A 12,651-nucleotide genomic window follows, 5' to 3' on the forward strand; every position below is an offset into this window, starting at 1 on the left:
CACCCATACAGGCCTATTGCCTTTGAAATATGCTTTTTCAAGATAAATAAGCCAGTCATTCTGTATTTTACCAGTTCATGCCACCATATCGAGCATGAGCTTTCTGTCAAGACAGCCACCAGGCAAAGTCAGCAACATTACGAATACAGTATAACATTGACTGTTGGCAAAACAATATACAATCACTCTTAAGAATGTCTAACGAGGATTATCACAGTGCAAATTTTCTACCTCAAAATATTATCAGAGGTAGTAACCAAAAACCTTGTTTACTAGCTTTATCTAGAAGATTCAATGTAATGAAATACCAGGCTGCAGCGTTCAAAAGAGAGTAATAGAAAACCACCCTCAAACACTTACTGGCTTTAATAAATGTGGTTTGCAATGAGTATGTCTGGCCTACTACCTTTGAGCCACATTTTTATGATAAACAGATCCGACCAATGGCATTTGACATAACATGTCCCAATGAAGCAATCAAGTATGTAGCCTTTATCATTGACTTTTGCTAAATTTAAATAAAGCTGCCAGTAATAAACACAAACTGACAGCCATCAGGTGTGTTGTCATAAAATAAAAAAGTATATGCAAACTTACAGTTCACAAAGCAATATACAACCCCTCTTGAAAGAGCACAGATTATCACTTTGCAAATCTTCAACTACTCTTGCTTGACAGAGGGGGTAACCAATACCAATAGCCTTGCCTCCTTCTCCAACCTGTGAGATTTCATGTAATAAAACATCTATCTATCGGCTTTAACACATTGTAATGGAAATTCTGCCTTAAAGTTCTATTGGATTTACCAAAAGCCTTTCACAGTAGAGTTACAGCTTTTCTCAAAGATTTTAATAATAAACAAATCAAATCTCTGGCATATGATACACATTTTCCCAAAGAACCAATCAGGCTGCAGCCTTTTACCATAAGCTTGTCACCATAAACAAATCATTTCATCTGAATTCTGCATAAAATTTCCTACGAGGCACCCCTTAGTCATAGATTTAGATACTTATGAATATACACAAAATTACAGTTGGCAAAATAATTGTTAATGCCTTCTATAAGGGTCCCCAAAATCAAAATAGAAATCTTCTACCCACAGGGTTTGTTAGAAGATAAAACAACAGGGGAGAAACTAACATCAAAACCCTTGCCTACTTCAGTAATCTTTAAGAATCCATGTAACACAAAATGTGCCTACAGGCTTTAACACAGTGTAATACTCTTAAAAACATATTGGCTTTAACATATGCTTTCTACAATAAATAAGTCATCTCTACTATGTATGTTGTAAATTTTCAGAAAAGAGATGAAATCTTTGACCTCTGTCAGAACTTTTTTCTAGCCTACCAATCACGCTTATGGCCTTTAACCATGGCTTTTAACCATGACCAACTCAGGCCTATTCCACATAATCTTTCACACAAGGCTACAATGAGTATATATTAATAAAATAACAAACATGTACAAAATCCCACCTGGCGAAACAATATACAACCCTTCCTAAAAAGGCAGAACAAGGATTCTCAATCTGCAAACATTCTACCCAGAGGGGTTTGTCACAGAGGACAACCGCCATCAAAACCTTCCCTACATTTGTAGTCTAAGAGAGCCTGGCACAAAATACCTGTCTACAAGCTCTAACACAACATAATGAAAATCCACCCTTAAAGGCCTATTGACTTTCAAATATGTTTTTCACAATAAATAAGTGACGTCTTAAACCTTTGTCATGCATTTTTATAATAAACACATCAGGCCTGTAGCCCTGTTCAATGGCTTTTCACCATATCCAAATTTACTGAGCTGTATTGAGCATTAGATTTTCCATAAGCCAAAAAGTGCAATCCTTGAACAATTTTTCATCGAGAGCATACAACTTCTATCCAATCAAAATCTGTGCACGAAGGAACCAACTTCTTGGCACATCACTGTGTCGTGTAGTTCCTATATAATGTATACAGAATCTGTGCATTTTGGAAAACAAACTGTGGGAATGGTGGCAGACTGATTCCGTGCACCCCCACCAGATATGTTAGCCTGTCTCTATCAGCTAGCTCCAAGAGCCACTATAATCACCTCTTACCAAGGAGAGAATAGATTCTGGCAACCTCAGAACATGACAACCCTGATCCCTCAGAACAGTGGAAACAATATACTACTTTTCGCTTAGTCACTCGTGCTTATTTAGGGCACTATTAGGATGGCGGACGGACCTGCGTCCGTCCGCCACTCCCGAGGAAGAGGGAACGTCCGCATGGGCAGCGGCGGTCCCTCCATGGCAATTAGGATGTGACCGCCACCCTGGCGGTCACATCCCCTACATTTAACATTGCGGCGGATGCTACTTCAAGCAGCACCCGCCGCAAGGTTAAAAAGTGCATGTTGACCATTGCATGCACGAAGCGGCAGGCACCGCGTGGTGCCTGCCTCTTCGTGCACGCAAAGGCAGGGGGTACCATAGGTACCCCCCATGTGCAACCCAACCCCCCCTTCACCCCTCGGGGCCCGCAACGGGCCCCCAAAGAAAAGACCGTATGCCTTTCCACGGCGGAAATGCCGCCGTGGAAAGGCATAGAACAGCCGCCATCCTAATATGCCTGGCGGTGTCTGATAGACACCGCCAGCCATGTTAGAGCTTTTCCGCCGCTGTCGGAAGGCGACCGCGACGGAAAAGCTGCGGACGGAAAAAATATCACCCCGCCATCCTAATCTGACGGGGGGTATTTCTTCAGTCTGCAGCGGTTAATCCGCATCCTCCGGCCCGACGGTGGCTTCCGCCGGCCCGGAGGATGCAGATTATCCGCAATCATAATCGGCCCCTTAGTTTGTCTCAGAGATACACAGAATAAACAGGCTGGGCATTTTCAAGAATTTATTGAACAGTTGTTTTTCCAGTGTAGAATAGAGGAGCTGCAACAACCGTTAGACAGTAGAGAGATATATGATTAGAAGTACTACGAAAGTAAAAGGATGGTACAGTTCTACCTTCTTGCAGTAATCATGAATATATACAAGTACATAAAATACATGATAAAAAGTGCATACTCCTACAATGCCTCCCTAACTAGATGTACCTAAGTGTAGCTGGCACCTGTGTAGGTGTTATGCCAAGAAACCCTCTAAGGTCTAGTCAACCCCATTACCTGAGAATGAGAGAATATGGGACCCGCCCTGGTCTTGAGTTGGATACCCCATGAAGGATGTTAGACCACTGCAAGCTGGAGCGTCTGCATGTAGGAACCTCAGTGTCTCTGGTCAGTGTGTCAGCTAGGAAGTCTTGGTCTCCTCTCCCCTTCTAAGCAAGATGTGATGTATATATACCGATAGGTCTCCCCAGGGGTCTTACCTTGCTGTGTTACTGTGTCGGCCTAAAGGATGACTTTGGGCCTGAACTTTATACAGAGATATTATAGAGGAGATGGTAGTCCTGCAGTGCTTCCAAGAAACCTCATGCATAATGTATGAGATTCGAACTAGGAAAAAACCTGCATTCTGAATGCAGTGTTGTATCTAGGTAAAAGCTCAGTCCCTAAGAACCGTTATGTATGTAATGAAAGTAAGAATATAGGTGAAAGGTTTCAATGTTACCTGCGCCTATATAGGGTACCTATATGGAATATAACAACTGCTCATCTCTTCAATAGGGCTTTTAAAGCTCTTTTTCTATGAATCACATTAGGTATGGCAACACGTATGTTGTCAAGCCGGAACTTTAAACAAAGAACCTAATTCATAAATCTTTTCCATGTTTAAGTATCTAAGCCCAGAAAAGCAACACCTTATGCATGTGTAATGGTCTTCACAATGCCATTCACAAAGATACATTACACACATGAAGGTGTTATCTATGTATACATAATGTATTGCAGAAGATAAATATATTTTGCACTTGTACGTATCACAAGAATGTGTGAATCCAGGAAACTTAAGAAATGTAAGTATATGGCTTATTTCATAATAAGCCCCTTATCCACCAATGACTTAATCATTGTTCAATGCAGATCTCGAAGGATCCCACACAGAAAGTTCCATATGACGTGTATCACACTCTAATTTCTATTACGTAACATCAGTGACTTAGTCACCACACACCTACCTCTTTATAGAAACAAAAAACATCAATGAGAACTAGCAAAAATGCAAAAATATTTTCAAACTATTTACATCACAATCCCCTAAATGTAAAAGGTACTACATGCGTAGCTTACTAAAATACCATAAAACTTAAAAAAATTGTGGTTTTTTACATATACTCTTTCATTGTCTCTTTCGCTCACGCCTCCATCATTTTTTCTTGTCTTTTCTTTTGCCACCATCTTCTTTGTTTCTTTGATGCATCGCTCTTCTTTTCTATTGCTGTGCCGTGCTTCACTCTGACACTACTCTTACTGAGAACTAAAATGTGATTACCTTCCGTTTTAAGAATGATTGATTAATATTTTTTAAGAGCTGTCACTGGTCCCATGGACCACTGCCTATTGAGAAGGGGTGCTGTACAGACACTGACCACTTTTGTTTGTAAAAAAGGAAGCTTTATTGAAACAGGTGCTCATCACCACAATTCCTGACCAACCGCTTTCCAAAACGAAACCTCGCTATACATCAAGTGAACTAGCCCCTATCCTACCACCTCCACTATGATCCCCCCAAACATACCTACCATGCAGCTTACTCATTAACTGTATTGCATTTCAACATTTCCAACTTTCAATTCCCCCTACATCCTATGAGTAGCTATATGCACCTGTAAGTAACCAAGGGGCATATTTACAAGAACATAACACCGCTGTAGCTTACAATTTTGGGTGCTACGGTGGCTTTTTTTTATTGCTGTATTTACAAGTTGCCGCTAACTGCAGTTAGCAGCACTTTTCCATCGTGAACGGAAATTTTCAGGATCACCTCTTCTTTTAGCGGGACTTAGCGAAAATGAGATGCAAGGTAGGCGTTCCCGTGATCAAACTGCCGCTAACCACACTTCATGATATTTACAATGAAATTCCCGTGGGTTGATAACCACCCAAAACCACTGCTAAGTCCAGTTAGAGGCAGTATTTTAAGACAAAGAAATAGCTGATCTTAAAATTGGTGCGAACACTTGGGTCCAAATATTAGATGTTTGGGTGCTGGACAGCGCTGCAAGGAATATTGCTCTGCTGCCCTGTGCCAGAACAAAAGGTCAGGGATGTGCCAAATCAATAAGATAGAGCACATTCCTGGACCGTATTCATGAAAAGTGTTGCAATGCTGCAACAAAACAGTGGTGCAACATTTTTCACTGCGCCCTTCTTGCGACACCATGGATGTGCGGTATTCAATGTACGGGGCTCCATGTCCCAATCAATGATGGATATGTCTGAAATTCTGACGTATCTGTCAGCAGAAAAAGTCATGCATTGCTGCAGTTGTGTCGAAAGCATGACGCACCTCCAGCAATGTATGGGGCCAGCCTATACCTATGGCACTGCATCACCCTTACGCCTGCCATGAAGCAGGCTTAAGGTTTTGACACAGTGGCGTCCTAGAATTGTTGCAGGCTTTATTGCGTGGAAACGCCCACCCTGCATACATCATACCTGATGCAGGTATAATGTGGCACAGGGCTTCACAAGGTCACACATATGCCTAGATGCATCACTTTGTAAATACAGAGCAACATGGTGCAAGATTCATGCTACAAGTAAGTCAAGAAAATGATGCACTGTCAGCCTTAAACTGTGAGAAAGGGCTCAGGAATTGGCCCCCCTGTCTTTTTCCCCTACGATGGCACACAGTGGCTGCCATGCGCCAACGCAGGCAAGTTGTGCCATTTTGCAAGGATGACTGGGTTGCAGAGTTGATTGATCTTGTGGCTCCTTCTCTTCTCGAGACGTCTGCAGGTGCGTCTGGACTAGTGGAGGGCAGGAGTGAACCAGTTGGCCTTCTTGGAGTGGTGTTTGCCCGGTTTTTCCTTGAGGGGTGCCAGGGTGTCGGTGCAGTTAGAGATCCATCGTTGGAGGTTGCGCCTGCGGTGTTGGTGTTGGTAAGCGTTGGTGGAGTGGTGGTGCTGAGGGAGTTGATGAGAAGTTCTTCTGTGGCCTTGATTGAGCTGTGATGGGGAGGGGGCAACGATGGTGGTGGTGTACGGTTGGTCCAGGAGAGTTTGGTGGTGTGGCTGTAGTTGAATTTTCCCACTTGGGGAGAAGATGGGGTCGAGTGTGTGTCTGGATATGTGGGTAGCTGCTTCAGTTCGATATTTGTGAGGTTCTCAAGGAGGGTGGTGGTGTTCTGGTCACTGGGGTTGTCCGAATAGGATGCAGACAGTGGATTGGGAAAGCCTGGGGTGCGATGAGATCTACAATGGCTTCAGTAAATAGGGGTCCTGTATACCAGTTTGGCTGGTGAGGGTGGTATTGGGCTTGGTCCGGATCTGGAAGTGGAGGTGTTACATTGTCGCTGTTGGGTCAATAGAGTGCGTGGTCAGTAGGTGTGTGCTTTTGTAGACAAAGGCAATGCCTCCTTCTGGGCAGTCGGCGTGGTCCTTTACAGACGATGTTGTAGCCATCGGAGATGGCGATGTCAGGTCTGGAGCATAGGTTGGCGCAGGTTTACAAGAAGAAGGCGATTGCTGAAGAGTTGGCATTGAGGAGGCCCCAGTTTTCTGTGGCGTGTTTGTGGAGGGACCACACGTTGAGGAGGATGCAGGTATGACTGTCGGGTGCACTGTTGGTCGGCTGGGCGATAAGAAGCGCTGCTGTTTTGGTGTGGTAGAAGGAGTGTTTTTCAGTTTTGGCAGGCAAAAGGTGCAAGGGTATTCTTCGGTGATGCTAGATGGCAGGCAGAGTGGCATACAAGGTTCTGGAAGAGGAGGGTTCTGGCGTCATAGCTGTGGAGTGTCCAGGAGGCAGGGTCCCTTGCACTGGACTCGGTCCATGGACGGACAACACAGACGCACTTGCCTTTGGCATGCATTCGGCACACCAGTGGCACATCTGCTGTACATGGCCGTACAGTAGTGCTGAGGGGGGACTGGACAGCAGGAAGGTGGGAAATGCAGGAAAGTACACTGGAGGTGGTGGGGCTATCGGGGATCGCAGCGCCAACAAGGAAGAGGACAAGGAAAAAGGTACTGTAAAAAAGAACAGGAAAGACAGAACTTTAAACAAAGCAAAGAAAAATTACAAAGTCAAAGGTAGAAAGCAATGTAGAAGAGCAGAAAGAGGTACAGGAGGGCCGTCAAGCAGCAGAGCAGTGACACTCTACCGCTGGTTCACCAATGATGAGGCTCAGGCTGGAACCTGCGGGGGGGGAGGCCCTCGAACACCTGACCTCCTGGTCAGAGGAACCAGCAGCAGCAGCAGCTACCTGACTGGGCTGCACTGTGGGAAGAGCAAGTCCACTAAGGGATATATCCCACAAACACCCAAGAGCACACTACCAGGGGGCGAGGAAAGACAGCACCACCCGGTTGCCTCCTCCGATCTAACAGTGGTGACCAGATTCCGTGTTCCCTCGTTCCTTAGCGAGGAACTGCAGATCAAGATACATACCCAAGGGCCTGGGCCCAAACTGGCCCCCGTGCCCCTGGCACCCGCTGACAACAATGGCGATCTCAGCAACTTGAACCAGCTAGTGAAGTCCCCCACCAGTCTTGTGCGGTGTCCTCGGCAATGTGTAGGCAGGACCCGGATTGGTCAGGGCACAGTGTGCGCCACCTGCCAGTGCTAGGCCTAATCCCGACACGTCCCCAGACCTCCTCTGCTCCCCGTCCCAGCTTCTCCTCACCTGGACATTGACACAGGGGCTCAATCTGCCGCCCTCTCTCCAAATCAGTGACTCAGCCTACAGGAGCCTCAGCATGGTGGGATTTCACAAGCCTGGGAACAGCAATCGTTGTCAAGCCGCTGGAGAACCTCCCAATGCAGGTGATGCAACAGGGCCCGCTTAGGTGTGAAGTTGCAGTGCTTCCACCACACAAGTTTGGCACAGCTCAGGGGCTTCACCATCCACAGTGTCTGGGTAGCGCCTCAGCCTACGGCCTGTGGTGCAGAGAGGCTTGTCCCACTATTGGCAATCTCCTCCGTGCACCCCGGTGTAGTGGTGGCGCACATTATGTGATGCAGACCTCCCTACGTTGGTGCACAGGAGTACCTCTACCGATCACAGCTCCAAGGGGCCCTAGGCGGTCTTCTCACACAGGTCAGCAAAGTGTCTCCATGCGACCTGCCATACTTCACCACCAGGTAAGTGTGATCACTGATGCCTCAATGTCCACCGCCACGGCCCAAAGGCTTGGTCCCTACGCGGCCTGCCTCCACCGTCAGGCGGCAACAACTCCACAGCACCTCCGCCCCCCAATCCAGGTCTCAGGCGCAGGCCCAGCGAGGCCTCCGGGCCCCGAAGACTGTCCATGCTTACAGACTTCAGCTGGAATGGTGTCTCAAGGGAAGCGCTATGAAAAGTGCTGCAACACTGGTTTTCCCCAGCGATGCGCCTCTTTACATATATGGAGCCCTGAATCTGCATTTCCTCTCCCCCCCGGACTCTGGCTGGTCATCCTGGCTGTTTGGGGGTTTTGGGGGGGGTTGTTTTCCTGTACTGAACTTGGCCCTGGCTGCTCCATTCTTCATTCCATTGTTTTTATTTTATTTTTATAATTGGTGGTGTACTTATAAGCTATTTTTGCCTTTAGAGGCAGAAAAGTGAACTTGGGCTTACTAACGTGAGTTTTTTGCCTGTAATTGGCCTTAGGTCACTTTTCTCTCGCTAGCAGCAAACTTTTTATCACCTTGACGCTAGTGTTATCTGCAACATTCGCCACTGTGAGCAGATCCTATCGCCATGTAGCGCCGTATTGAAAATACGTCGGTACCAAGGCAATAGTTTTCAGCGACAAGCAGCGGTAAGAAAATTGCTGCTAATGCTAGTTAGTGGCAATTTGTGTAAATATACCCCCAAATGTCCTAAACTGAACCTTTAGCTGCCTGCCTACCCTCCCCTTGTACATATTACCCAATTGGCAACACCAAGCACATTCTGAAAACTCCTGTCAAACCTTTCACGCACCTGTCCCAACAACAGCCTAACTAATAACCCCTAACATTTCCCACCCCTTCCCCCCCCCCCGAAGCCCTAATTAAAGAGACAGGAGGGACAACAAAGATTACCACTAAGGTCAAACTACCAAACCACCAGGTCACCTGAACATAAAATTGTGGATGGTAAGCCCAAAATAACCCCCTAAATATACGCTGTGCTACATTTGAGCTATAATATAGCCCAACACAAAAATGTAGTAATTGGACTGCACCACTCTCCCAATCTGCCCCAGGGGCAGGTTTCCCTTCAGTCAGCTGGCTTCCAAACCCTTCCTCCTCTTAAAAATGAAAAGAAAACGTTTCATTTTTTGTTTAAATGCATCCCGTTTTCCTTTAAGGAAAACAGGCTGCATTTAAAAAGGAAATATTGATTTATTTAAAGCTATCACAGACATGGGAGTCCGCTGATCCCAGCTGGTCACCATCCCATTATTTTTGCAATTCTCAATGGGTTAACATTAATGAGGTAGGTCTATTTGTGACCTACTTGGAATCGCAAAAAGTGTAAAACAATATTTTGTACATTAGTGTTTGCATTTACCAAATAGCAAATCACAAAAAATCGCTATTTGGGAGTCCCAATCACTAATGTTTCTAAATGTGTTCCTAAATTCATTTACTTAACATCAGTGACCTAGTTTCACATGAGTGTTCAAGGGAATGGTCAGAGGAGTGGACAAATCCTCTCAACACTCACAAAGTAGAAGCTTTGATGAATGCTGAAAACCACAGTCAGCTCTAATACACATCTCTAAGCACCTATACTGAAGTAATCTAAATGCAACTGGTACACCTATTTCAGCAAAGAGCACCGAGAGGTAGAGGCTTTCTAAGGCACATATGGCTTGAAAGGTTTTTTTTTTAATGTTGAGGAAAATACATGTGAATCAAAAATTCCTCGGGAATGTGTTATTTTCTTTTACCAAAGAAGTGTGCACTGTTTGATAAAGCATCAGGGGTGGCTCTTCTGTTGGGGCGGAGGAGCGTCGCCCCACTTAAAATCCCTCCAATACCCCAGAGATCAAAAACAAAAACATAATTTGTTACCATTTAAATTTTCATCCCCCATCCAGAACAGAGCGTCAGGACGGGGTGGGGTCGCTGCTGAGTGGCAGTAGCAGGGAAGAGGGTGGTCTGTCTATGCATTTTTTAAAGTGTGCATGTCTTTTTGGCAGGCCGTCTTGCGATGGCCAGCCACACAGGCGCACTTTAAACATCTCTAACCCAGCTGTCTTAAGACCGCTGGTTTAGAGCAAGTGCAGGCCTCCAGCGGGCTGTGGAGCACCGAATGAGGCCGCTCCCTCCAATCAGGGTGCTGCTCTCATGCTGCATGACAGCAGTGCCAGGATTGGTCAAGGGAGTTTCTACATCCAGTTGCTGTGAAAAGAAGAAGACCGGAGGACCTCATGTTCGGTAAGTTTTATTTATTTTAATTTTATTTTGCGCGCGCACACCTGGCCCTCCCTGCGGATGCCAGCCGACACTGTAAAGCATACATATTGTAAAGAGTTAGGAAAAAAGGTATGAATCACCCATTTTCGTGAACACCATGCAATATACATTCAGATGAAGACATGCTTAACATACGCATGCGTCTAAAGGAAACCTGGCGCAATTTTTATGACCGGGTTAGCATCGCTTTTGCACGACGCAAGGTGGTACAGGAGCAATGCAATCCTATAGTCATATTGTTGAAGCCATGCAAAGCCACTATGCCTGCTTTGAATGGATTGAAAAATATGGAGTAATGCAACGCAGCGCATAACACTGCATTGCATTAGTCTGTGCAAGGGAGGCACTGTGTGGGTGTTTCCACACAACTATCATGGTTTTTGAGACATTCCCAGATTTCCCAAACCTGTTAAACCTGGGAATGTGCCACAAAGATACGCCTCCCCAAGTGAGGCATAACAGGGAGAAATACCCTTATTTCTCCCTGCTTTTTCCTCTTTCTATGTGTGCTGCATTTTGCAGCACAAAAAGAAAGAGGAAAACGCATCTCAGGATTGTTTTTGTGCAGGATGAGTCCCTTGGTGCAAGGGTACCTGCGTTGGCACCAGGCTGCCAAAATCACACCAGTTCAAGGGGAAAGGACAGGAATGTGCCGTATTGGATAAATGCGGCACATTCCTGCCTTTCCCTATAACGCAGAGCAGCGCAGTAAGGTGACCTTCTGCCTTGCCATGCGCCAAAAGGGTCATACCTATGACCCTCATTTTTATGACCCTTGTACTTGAAGTGTATGCATGTGTGTGCACTACTATTATTTCATATCATTACAATATAAAATTATTCATATTGTAATTGTAGAAAGGCTCTTAAACCCTGGCATTGAATGCAGAAAACCCTGAAACAAAAAACAAAAAACAATGAGGGGCTAAAAGGTTAGAAATAAATAATGAAACATTAGAAATTGACCTATATAGTAAGTCTATATAATCCAGTCCATGGATCCGTTACAACAAATCAATTCCGGAGGAAATAACGTGTATGTCATGAGATAATATAAATCAGTTCAGAAAACGTATCTAACTTGTGGTCAAATGCCAATAAATTCAGTGGAAAATACTATATAATTCTTGGGGGTTAGGAGAACCAATTGAAAGGGAAATGCAAAACAATTGATGGAAAAAGCACTTCAAGTTAAAATATTTTCACGATTTTAAAGTTATAAAAAACATGTTCTGTGTGAATATGGTTTAAGGGGAATATGAACCCAACGCGTGACGCAGGGTAAGCCAATGTTGACCGAAATAATAAAGATATTTCAAATTAATCGATAAAATGTAATCCAATTGATTCGCTCATATAATTCACTTCATTGGGTGACCTATAACTCCAGCAACAGTGTAATCCTTTTCACATTTTACATCAAAAATATAAACCAAATCATTGGAAAAAACATGGGTGGATTTTATGCACTGAAACCCGAGCAGGATTTACAATGTCGAAAGTAATATCAAATCCAGGATAAACCAAGTGCACAGACCCATTTTCACTGTCACTCTGAGGGTTTGAAGGTGCAACATTACCTCTAAGGTGCAACATTACCTTTGTAGCACAAATTCAAACCCTCCACAGCACCAGGTGGTAGACCACAAAATGTGCATGTCTGGTGGGCCTGTGATTCATGCCCTTCAGACATGCACAGTTTGTGTTAATTAGCGCTCTGATGTGCAATGCTCTGTTAGAGAAGTAGGGCCTATAATTGCATCTCGAAGCACACCAGCACAGCACTGAACATCAGTCCTTACAAACCGGTGCTAGGCCATGCATTACACTTACAGTTTGATTGGCAGAGCAGATCCTCTAATCAGGCTCTCTACTGTCATTCATGTTCCAAGCACACTGGGAATGGTAATTCAGGCATGGAGTAATGGGACATAAATGGATACTAGTGAAATTAGAGCAGTTGGAACAAAACCTTGTTAAGTTGGGGCATATTATCAAGAAAGGGCGTTACATTATCGCCGCTTTTATCGGCAGGAAACTGCCGATAAAGCGGCGATAATGGGCTTGAAAATATGCTCTATGAATTCCTATTGAAGCCCATGTTAGATGTCTTCAC

Source organism: Lissotriton helveticus, chromosome 7 (assembly GCF_964261635.1).
Source record: "Lissotriton helveticus chromosome 7, aLisHel1.1, whole genome shotgun sequence".
NCBI classification, from domain to species: domain Eukaryota; kingdom Metazoa; phylum Chordata; class Amphibia; order Caudata; family Salamandridae; genus Lissotriton; species Lissotriton helveticus.